Source organism: Atta colombica, unplaced genomic scaffold (genome assembly GCF_001594045.1).
Source record: "Atta colombica isolate Treedump-2 unplaced genomic scaffold, Acol1.0 scaffold176, whole genome shotgun sequence".
Classification (NCBI taxonomy): domain Eukaryota; kingdom Metazoa; phylum Arthropoda; class Insecta; order Hymenoptera; family Formicidae; genus Atta; species Atta colombica.
In genome coordinates, this window is record NW_017259267.1 from 1,129,729 (window position 1) to 1,141,867 (window position 12,139).

The following is a 12,139-nucleotide window of genomic DNA, read 5'->3' on the forward strand; positions in this document are numbered from 1 at the left end:
GACTGGAAGCTAACATTCGATGGAGGTTGGAAAAATCCCCAACCTGCTACCTTGCTTTAATTTGTTAACTTTAACGAATGACATTATTAGTTTTTTTTTTATCGATAGGAGATTACCACGAACATGACAAACGTACATGTCAGTCCTACAATTACTATCTATACGATACTTTGTGAATACTTCTTTGCAGAAATAGAAGACGTGTATAGAAACATACACTGCTTCTCGGCACATGTTTCATATTCCGCTTGACTGAGAATTTGATGGAGTAACGGGCTGAAGATACCGAAACAAGATAGAAGAATAGTAGGAACTCGCAAAGCGGCACAAGCGCAGTTGCTCGGGCGTACATGGGGCGGAATATAAGCTCCGATAAATCCGACTGCGCAGTTAAAAATTGATGTAGTAGTTTCGGAAGTGCATGGGGCCGGCGGTTAAGTCACGTATGTAGTCAACGGTAAACGGAAGCCCATATCAATAAGTATCGGCTGTGTATCGGGATCTCTGCGCGCGAACGAGCGGGGGATGAAACTGAGAGGGAGGAAAAGGGGGAGAGATGGCGCGCCGTGTTGTATAGAGAGCTAGTCGATGGGATGGCGGTTCCAAGGCCGGGGGTAAAATAATGGGGGCGGACGCTCGACTCGAAACATTGACGTTGCCCGGCGCGCTTACAAACACACCGACACCAATCGAGCATGGCTCTTCCTACACAAAACCGATGTAGGGGGGCTTCGTTGGCCAGGCGGCCGGTTGGCTTTACGGGGGGGGGGGGGGGGAGGAGAAGGGGAGAGAGAGAGAGAAAGGGAAGGGGAGAGAGAGAGAGAGAGAGAAAGAGAGAAAGAGAAAGAGAGAGGTAGGAGTGGAGGGAGGGAAGAGTAGAGAACGGAAGATAGAGTATCAAGAGAGGCGCGGAGGGAAGAACACGGAGAGGATGAGGGAAATACGCATATATATCCTTGTACAACGTTCTATGCCATCGATGCGGCTCGTGTTTAACGCCCTTATAAATGTGTAATGCGTATATACTTGAAAGTGGGAACGATCGGGACGTGGGACGGGAGGACGGCAGAGGACCGGGTGTAGGACGTACCCGCAACTCGCCGGGGTGGGCCCTCTGCGTATCGATAAACGATCAATCAACCGGTACACCTATGGACGAGGCCACCGAGGGTAAAAGAGGCGGCGGTGGTAGCGGCGGGAAGGCAGAGATGGTCGGAGGAGAAGGAGGACGTAGGGGTAGGAAGTACAAGGGATGAGAGAACGGTACGATGGTGGGTGAAGATGGGTATGTGAGAGGAAGGATGGAAGGGGTTGAACGGAAACAGCGGTAGGGGCAAAAGACAGAGGAGGCACGAGACGAGCGGAGTGAGGGTAGCGCGGGGGAGGGTGGCGGCTTGCAGAGTATCGACCCATCGCAGAGGAGAAGGCAGCCAGGGTCGCCGTCGCCGGGTTTTGTTGATGTAGGTGTACACGCTCCGCGTATCTGTCTATCTGGATATCTGCGCGAAGACGTTACGAGACTCAATCTCGCTGTCGCATCGGCGATACGAGTTTGAATCGTTTCCATGCTTTAATTCCGTTGAGGCATACCACTCGGGAGTATTCTGCGATTTCTCCAACGTATATGCTATTCAATCTTGACCCTCGGGATTTACTGCTTGTCTGACATGACTGCAATAGAATATGTCTACGATTTTGCTTTAATCTCGGAGGTACATACTTGTACGTCATGAGTCCTTAATAAGAATGTGCATAGTAAGAAGATTTACAGAACTTCTTAGATCATTAATGTCCCTTTAACCTGAAGTAATCTTCATTTTATGGACTTTCACATTCGCCACTACGCTCTCGAAGTATACATTCCGCCTAGTATCCAAGAGCATCCAAGAGCAACGAGCTCAATGTCTATATTTCTACGACGTGTTTTCTCTCATTCTCCAATGTGTATTTGAGACGACAGGGAAGCTATTAGAGAAGGAACGCGATCATTGAAATAGCCGAGTCAAATTATCTGCGGCATACTTGATGTATTTTAAAGGACATATCGCGATTCCGTATCACTCATGCACCGTTAAGCACGTTAACGACTTCAAGCTGTCTGAAATGCATCGCGTCCTCAGCGTCTTCAGCGTTGTCATCGTCTTGCTTATCATAAACGACATGTTCAATCGGAGAAGCTCGTTTCGGATGTATCATCACGTGTACGTCTTTCTCATTTTTACTCTTCGTGTACTCTCACCTGCTCCCACATGTTTCCGCTTCGTTTTAAGCAGCATGCACGCCGCTTAACTCGCACAGAGGGGGAACAATGTACAGCCACCGAGCGTAGCTACGTGGATCTGCCCATTGTGGGGTCAGGTGGGTCGTCGGTCGGCGGAGAGCTCGTTGGCTGGCTCCGCGGGGTGTGGCCATATAACCATAGCCACAACGATTCTCTCCTCTCTCTCTCTCTCTCTCTCTCTCTCGTCTACTCTCGCGATCTCATTCTCTTCGTCTGTCCAATTTCTCGTTTCATCGTCGCGTTTCATTCTACGTTCGCTATGCAGAGTTAACGTGTTTCGTCTTGCTCTTGCTAACTGAATCCACGACTATACTGATAACAATAGCGAGCTCTTTCTTTCCTTTCTCTCTATCTTTCGTTCGTACTATCCTAACGCTTAGTGTTCCCCTTTCTGAAGTCAGTGCGCGCGCGGCAGTAGGGATACGCCAGTGCGTGTACGCCATCGGGAGCTACCAAGCAGGCGCATCGTCGGCCTATTACAATGGCCAGCCCTCCTAAACGTTTCATTGTCATCGGCGTTCTCTCTGCCCATGCGTCGATGCGCGCGAACCATTGTTTCTCGTCGAATGGGCGGCTCTCCACCGCCAACGAGACCATCGTTATCGGACAATATCGCGCAGTTTCCACGGTGAAGCCAGCCAAGGCGTGAGTTTCTGCGCGATCGACCATCCATGATCGCCAGTACTAGAGTATATTAATTGCTTTTATGTGTCGATGCAATCCCCTTCTGTTGGAAAGGTGATGCGATATCATTAGTATGATAGATTTGTCAGCTGTTTGATCAATTATTAGATATATAAATTTCACTTCACAAATCGATGATTGTTTTTATTGCAACATTAATGTAATTTATCTTTAAATTTGTGCATCAAGCTATTGCAATTTTGTAGCATGTACATTGTAACTCTTCTTTCTCTCTCTCTCTTTTTTTTCTCTCTCCTCTCCTTTCTCTTTCTCTCGCTCTCTATCCCTCCCTCTCTTTTTAAGTAATTAATGTTTAATTATTATATCATTTTATATATATATATATATATATCTCTACGATTTGCACGCTTTTGCTTTGTCCTTACTATGTGTAACGAGGCGGCAGCCAAAGCTCACTTTTCTCTTTTGCGGTAGTTTATACCGCTTTTTACGAACGCAGGATAATCGGAATACATATTTGTCGCGTTTAACATCAGAGAAGTGAGATATATCATCGTTGCACGAACTTGTTACCACGCTACCGTATATAGCTAGATCTAATAATAAGTTCCGAGGATAGTTGTTTTTTTTTTTACCAACACATATACATATCGACACATATACATATTTACGCGTGCCATCGAAGTTTTCCTGCTTATGACATTCCTCCGTCCGGTGAAAGAACAAGTTTGTTCTGTAACGACAAAAAACAATTATCGTGAAAACTACATTCATTAATAACGGATAACGTATCGTTGCATCGCGTCACGTAGATATTCAGGTAGAACCGGTCGGACTAACTCGATATGTGAATCTTTCAGATAAGCATGCATCGTCAAGTAAATCAGGCCTTCTCTCGTTACATGCGTATTCTTAATGCAATATCCCGGGACACTGACTACAATCAACTACGGATCTTACAACCAGTGCTAAAGATAATGATCCCAGCGCCCGATAAGTATTAATAGCGTGAGCTAGTTGCACGGCATTACAAAGCGAAGATACATCCTTCCGTTTCTCATTCCATTATATTAAGTGCTCCACTTGCCGATTCAAAGCTCGATACACTTGATACGCGCGATGCATTTCGAATCGTCTTGATTTTTGACGTTCGCAAAACAACGAGTCCGAGTTCCGGTCGGGATGCGCGGCGCTAAACTGTAATTATCACGAATTCATCTTAAGAAGTGATCATGCATTCTTCTTGCTACATGATATTACCGATGATCTACAGTACATTGAAAATTGTAGTCTTCCGCGATGCACGATCGCGATCTTCTTGATCCACGTCCAGGGTAATAAATCTGCCCTAATGTTGGGTTACGAGAAACAGTTATCGGAGTCTTGAAATTTATCGGTTCCTTAACAATTTTCCGCTATTATCGTCAACGATCATTAACAATTCTTTCAATCGTAACAATTCAACGGCAGTTTCTTATAACCTGAGATTAGTGCGCTATAATAAGTTTAAAATATATTATATCTTTTAAATAACTATGGACGCGAGACATAATTTACAAATGCATTGTTCGGAAATGATATGATTTCCATACGTTAATGCTACGTTATGATAATAGATAATCGGATTCTTAAAATTTATCGCCTGCACAATAATTTTAATGTTACTTTTGACATTTCGTATAATTATAATGATGTGTGTGTGTGTGTGTGTGTGTGTGTGTGTGTGTGAGAGAGAGAGAGAGAGAGAGATTTTAAGCAATTTTTAATTTGCTCTTCATATACTATATAACGTGTCACTAAATATTGCTTTTAATTGCTTAAACGATATCAATATCAATATTGCCTTTATAATATCGTAATTAAGTTGTACACAAATAAAATTTTTTGCCATTTCCAATAAACTATAATATAACTATAATATAATATACACTATAATATAACGATGTTTTTTTTATAAAATATTTTGCAATATTTATTGTATATTCAGTATGGTCGTTCTCTCGTGTCTCTCGATAGCAATTTTCTTGATTTGCTCCCACAGCATAGGATAGGGATGAATTGTTCTGGCAAAATCTGCACGATCTAGGCGATATAACTCGCAGATTTCAACAGCGACTACACTGGCTACTCTTCGCTCGTTCACCATTACCAGCGCGATCTCCCCAAAGTGCGCGCCATCCTCCAAGTGACATACTTCCTTTCCGGTGCTTGTATAAATAGCCACTGTACCACTGGCGATGAAGTACATGCAATCACCTGATTCATTTACCCGTACAATTATGTCGTTCGGTAAAAATATTTCGGATTTCAGTATATCGACAATGCGTGTTATTAACAGGAGAGGTAGATTGTTGAAAAACGTAACATTTTCTACGAGTTTGCGGCAAGTGTGCATCCCAATTTCCTGGCGCATATACGAGGATAGAGTATTGAGGATCTCTCTTTCGCAAAAATATTGATGTTTAAAGCAAAACTCATAGTAGTTTATGATACGACATTGAGTCAAGTACGGTAGTTGCCGACGCTTCATATATTGCTTGACTTCTGCTATGATGTTTTGATATTTTATCTTAGAGCTATTGGCGCCTTTGTAGAGTTGGTTCACGCGAGCTATGATATTCCAGATAACTGAAGTCCCTACGATTTGAAAGAGGATCACCAGAGAGAGGTCTGCACTGGTTTTTGGTTTTTTATGTGTAAAACCCGCCGACAAAAAAATAGAAATAGAGCGTAAGAGACTGTGCAGATATTGAGAAGAGGCAGATTCTTCCCAAAGATTAAATTCATTTATCCAGTAATCTTCGCTTGGTTGCTTCGGTAGGTACATGGAAGTCATCGCTATTGGCAATATCCAGTAAAAACAAGACTGCCACTGAAATCCTATCATTAGCCTGAGTATCACAATGCAGACTTCATAAAGGGCCATTTCAATGTTGTATGTGCGAGCAATTTTCATCATGTAGGAATTAAAAGAAAATGCACGAAGTAAGCATATCAAAGATACCAGTTCACGTGTGACTATATTTTCTTGCCATGTTTTAATAAATATGATATCAGTTGGTAGAGAACCCAGTAAATCTGGCAAAAAAGTACCATGTCTTATATATTTCTTCATTATCTTTTTCGGTTCCATCACGACAGTATAATGCGCCTTGTCAAAATATCTGTTCATAAATTGATAAATTTTTATAGAGACTTTAATACATAAATTTTATTGTAATAAAAACAGAATGCAATGTCCAGAAATTTTGTTTCTGTGTTACATTCTGCGGAAATTCGGATATCAGCTCAATAAAATAAATTTAAATTCAATTATAAATTTAAATTCAATTATACCCTGTCATAAAATTGATGATTATATCCACGCAACAGAAAGAAAGTAGGAGATTTTTACAAATTGTCCAATAAACTAAACGCTTTTTGAAGGCAGCTTGATACGGAGTAATCATCAGTAAGAATGTTATTATTAAGATCATTAGGATATCCCAGAAAAGTCTGCACTATAAAAGATTCGATTTAGTTTAGAAAAGATATAATTCAATATATTTGATATATAAATGTATATAATGAATTTTATATGAAAAAGTTGTAAGAATTTGTCGAGGAAATATACCTAAAAATACTGAATGGATGAATAATATGCTTGAATCTATGTAAATGCCTTCGTTTTTCTATGATTATGGAATTGCGGCTGCGTAAATACTTCTGGGCAGCTGGATTTTTTCTTGATATCATCAGTAAAGAGCGGAAAGTATCAAACGCTTTTTTGAAGAAATTACGATCAGGAAGAAAGAATACATCTTTCTGATCGGGATCCTCAATTTCGCATACATGGTCCACAGGAAGCATTTTGGAATCGTTTAATTGCGAGTTAAGGATAAAAAAAAGGAATTTTATTAAATGCGTATATATTGCACTATTCTAATTACAGAATTACAAATATCATTATAGGCCATGAAACAAGCATACATCGCTAGTAATGGCGGCATCTCTTCGAATAAAAGAACAACTTATCCTTTCACAGCAGATTCGTGCGAGTGAATGCAGTCGGTAATGTCGTTGCCGGTGGATGATCAAGCTTGTGTTCAGGTTTCTCTCGAAATTTCTCTTTCGATATGATATCGGCACATTATCTTGAAGCCTGAGAGTGGATGTAGTCGTGTTTTAAATGAAACTGAACTTTATTGTTAGATGGAACTGTTTACTGATGCTTTTACAATATAAAACGTTGAATTACATATTCAGGTAACTGCAGATATGTACACGATCTTTGATTTTATTCTATATTATGCATTATTACTTGTTCTATTCAGTGCTACGTCTATAAAATATAATCGTAACAATGAATTATAAATATAATAATTAAAAATTGAAATAATTTAAGCTTAAAGAAGATATTAAAAATACAAAGCGTATAAGACATATTTTAATAGTGTTTTTAGCGCAACGAAAGAAAAATTAAAAAGATTAGATTTTTTTTTTATTTAGACGTTTATTATACAAAAAAATGCACAAGCAGTTGTTTTATTTCGAGTAATAATCACGATAAAAATCTTAATTTTCAAAATTATATTACTTGTGCAATATTTTTTATTGTAGTTATTGTATTGTACTTTTATTGAATAATTTTGTTCAATCAAACACGATCTTCAATTAATACATGTATAAACATAATTTGAAATTGTTCAGAAAATCTAGATAGACAGTTGTAAAACTTAAATTATGATATATTTAATTAAAAATTTATTCTTATTCAAATACTTCAATAAAAATTAGCAGTTGTATATACACACAATATCGCATAATTAAGCAATTTATAATTCCATGTAAAATTCTTATAAAAGTTTCTATTTAATAAAAGAGAATAACATGAAAAACAATTATATAATATTTAAAAAATTAATATTTTGAAATGAATGTGAATAGTTAACTAATATGTTATATAGTTAATATGAAAAGTTAACTAATTAATTGAATGTACTTACCAAATTGCTGATTGTTCATTGAAACTGACGGTGTTCCGTTGACCGAGTTCCGTAAAGGAACTCTAGGAGCAGCATGATGCTTGTCGGCTCGAATCGTTTCGCTCGACTGAATGCATTACCTCTCCTTGTCCTAACTTGCTCTACGAAAAACAAACATTAAGGTTAACTTTGAAACTCAAATGAAATATTAAGTGTCTTGCAAAATTTTATTTAAACTTTTACAAATTTTATGAATTTTTAATAATTTTAATTCGAATGATTCAATTCTTTTTTTAATTAAAAATCTATCCTGAATTCCGTGGACTCAATTTAATGTTATTCGAAGAATATATTATAATATTTCAAAATTTTAAATTGATCAACAAATTGCAATCACACAGTCGAAAAAAATGTAAAATATCTGTCAAAAATTGACATTTGTATTGAAATTTTTTAATCCTATATTATCTATATGTTTAGTAAAAGAGAGTAATGTAAAAAATAATTTTAGATTTGTTTTTATAACAGAACTAATGTTTGTTTTTTTTTATAACAGAACTGATGTACACTTGGTGTATATGTACATATCTATATTTAAATTAAATTAAATTAAAATAAGATAGATATATATACTTGAAGTTTGATCAAAAAAGGAAAGATAATTTTAGTCCTTTGCAACGATAATAAATAATACTACTGCCATTCTAATATTATTATGAATAATTTATTATCTAATTATTAGTGTGCTTGCTAAATTAACTGTCCATTGAAATTGTCCATTTTTCATTGAGTTTCTTAAAGCGAGGAGTAACATGATATCCATCAGCTCGAATCGTGTCCCTTCACTAACAATTAATGAGAGCAATGTACTTTTAATTTAACAGTTTGTCCAACAAGAAAATATACCAAAACTAAAAAAACAAAAAGAAAAAACATACATATAAAGAAAAAAGTGTTTACATATTGATTTGTTTTTACTAAATTAACTTTGTTTAAATGTTTAAATTGAAAATGTATGTATAAAAATATAATATAAAAAAATTTAGTCATGAATTTTATCTTAATTATATTCAATCAAAATATACATATCAAAATCGAATAATCCAAAATATTATAATTGATTTTATACTTTTATAATAAATATATTTAATAATAGTATTATATTTTATTTGATCTTTTTCTGCTGCATTATTTTTGGTTTTGCATAGATATACTGTTAAAATATATAAATGATACTTTTTAAAATTTTAATCTTTTTAGGTTTAAATTTAAGTTTAAACTAGTTTAATCGAAGATTGTGAACATGTTACCCACCGGAAATATCCATGGCTACATAGTTCAACGTGCACACTTTGTGCACATAGAGGCGCCAGTAAACAGGTTCCACTTAATACGCGGACACTCTCAAGTTTGTCTCTGTTGACACTATCTAAATAGAACAAAATATGTGATTTAATCTAAAATGGTAAGATGATTTCTATATTTTTTAAAAATAATTTCTGAAACCTAAATAAAGATTGACAATATGCTGCTGGTAATTTTTGATCGATTTTGTTGTATTCACAACAAAATTGCAGATATTTTCAAATAAATAAAAGTAAAGTGCTATCCTTTACGATAGCACTTTACTTTTATTTATTTGAAAATATCTGCAATTATATTCTTAAAAAGCATTCAATATCATGCAATTCTTGTTTCTATTTGATTTAAATTATTTATATATAAATTATTTTAATTTTTGTTTCGCAATTTTTTTCATATTTTTTCACATTTATGCTATATAATTTATGCTATATAATTTGCAAGATATTCCGTATAAAAATATTTTAATTGTTAATTTAATATGTATATTATATATGTGTATAAATATGTGTACACACACACACACACACACACACACACACACACACACACACACACACACACACACACGCACGCACGCACGCACGCATATATTAAATATTTTTGTTAAAAGAGATTTAATTAAGATTTTGAATTAAATTAGAAAAGTTGAATTTATTAAAAAATTTGAATATGTTGTATCGTTGAAAAAATTAAAATTTTATGATTCGTGCGAACGCGTTTACTAATATGCGTGTCCATCCCGAAATTAATACCATCCAATATGCGAAATGCATCATATTTTTCATATGTTCCAGTTCATAGAGACGTGAATAATTGCCGGTATGATTTGCGAGTCGCGTACATCATAGCCAGTGAATTTTGGTGTGGTCAGTTTATTTTTAGTGCAACTGACAGTTGGTTTCCACGAGATATAAAAATATCGAACTGACTATACGAATGAAGAAACGTTTTCCCTAGCGAGTGACAAATAAATGGTACATATTACAATATTTCGTTATGAATGTTGTTATATATCCCGATATATTACACATGTATCGATGATTGTTTTTCTGAAATTAAGATTTTTGTTGTACGTGTTCGCTCGGATTATCATGGTAAAGATGAGAGTGTCTACCAACGGAGATCGCAGATCGCTTTCAGGATGGATGATCTGTTCACGGTACATTTAAGTAATGCTTTATACAAGTCGGCTTTATGAGGGCTCAGACCTTCGTTGCGTGCACCGCATATAAAGACAACTTCTGGTATATATTCTACACGTTGAATTCTCAATGTAACGACGAGATTTTATGGACAATTTTATTTGTTCCCTATACGAATAAATGTATATCTATGAATAAACTCCGCCATAACCATGCTTATTGGAGTGAGTAAAAACGATACAATATCTTTCTACGCGCACAGAGAAAATATTTAACATTTATACTTTTATATTGATGCGGATGAAATGCTCTCAATTGTCATAAAATAAAACGCGAAAAAGCTAATTCGAAAATTTTGAGTGTTACTTACGCAGATACCGTTGTCGGAATTAAAGGGGTATCAGGAAACATTTTATCCCAGGCTCCGGAAAATCTACCAGTTAAGCAGTGTACGCAATTTAAAGTCGCTACTTCTGTCCGACCCGAGGGAATTAAGGGTCAGACGTGGAGGCAAGTATATCGCCAGGAAGTTGAGTTCTCCACAGCTTTTTTCCTCTTCTATCCTGGTAATAAATTTTCAAGTCGTCCAGCAACGTCCTGGAACTCAGGAACGATGTTATAGACGGTGCTCGAGAACAAGAAGGGTGGTTACTCAGGGTACGCTCACAACCCTCCGCACATACTAACGTGGATTTACCGAGGCCCATCCTCCACGTAACGACGAGTGACTGCGGAAGAGTCTATATACGCGGTTCTGGGGTGGAAAGTTATGGGTGGTCTCGTTGCTGTATCAATATCTCGTTAGGGGCTACGACGGAAATAAAACTGAAATGTTCGTCTTTCTCGGAGCTGACCGAGCTAGCAAAATTGTAATGCGACCTGCAGCGCTATCGCGCCAGTCGCTCGTTACATGTTACAACTTTGAATGTATTGTAGGAATAGTGGCATAGTATAGGAATTGAATTATTGTGTCATGTTTTATGAAAACTGTATCGATCATTGCTATACATAGAAACGTTATCATGTATTACAAAATCGGTTTACTGTATCAATATCAACTAACTGGGAAATGATGGAAGCGTTAAATAGGATTTCTAATACGTGCGCGTATTTGCTAGTTATCCATTGATATTTACATCCTGTCTCTCATTAGAGGGAAAGATGAATGATTTCAAGTGCGTACAACGAGCAGCGTTTTGCGGTTCTATAATTGCTTCGATTTTCATTAAATTTCATCGAATTTCATCAAATTTTATATGAAAATGTATAGAAAACAGATTTTCAAGAGAGAAAAAAAAAATATATATATATATCCTATTTCTAATTATTACATTTACTAATTATTACATTTATCTAGAATATATTAATATTATATTGCTATTATATTGATATTATATTCATACATATGCTAGTACAGAAGTTTCATGTTTATTGCAAGTAGTTATTGTATTCAGTAACTAGTAAATGGTCATGATCGATACTTAGTTATTCAAATAGCTTTGTCAATACTTTGCGGTACACAATTGTTATTTAGTTGATGCTGCAGTAACACTATTGTATTTGCTACGTTTGCTACACTGCTACTTGCTACACTTGTATTTGTTAGTTGAAAGTTCTGTAGAAATTATATACAAAAGGAAAATAACATCATTTTAAGAATTATATAACTAAATAACATATTCTAACATATTTAAGAATATTTGCATTATTTGTGTTATTTTTTTTTTTTTTTTTTTTTAGAA

General features: G+C 36.0%; 1 pseudogene; it reads right to left on the reverse strand.

Moving 5' to 3' along the window:
- Nucleotides 1–1,391: 1,391 nt before the first annotated feature.
- LOC108686343 overlaps nt 1,392–12,139 on the reverse strand; it is an 11,938-nt pseudogene continuing 1,190 nt past the window's right edge.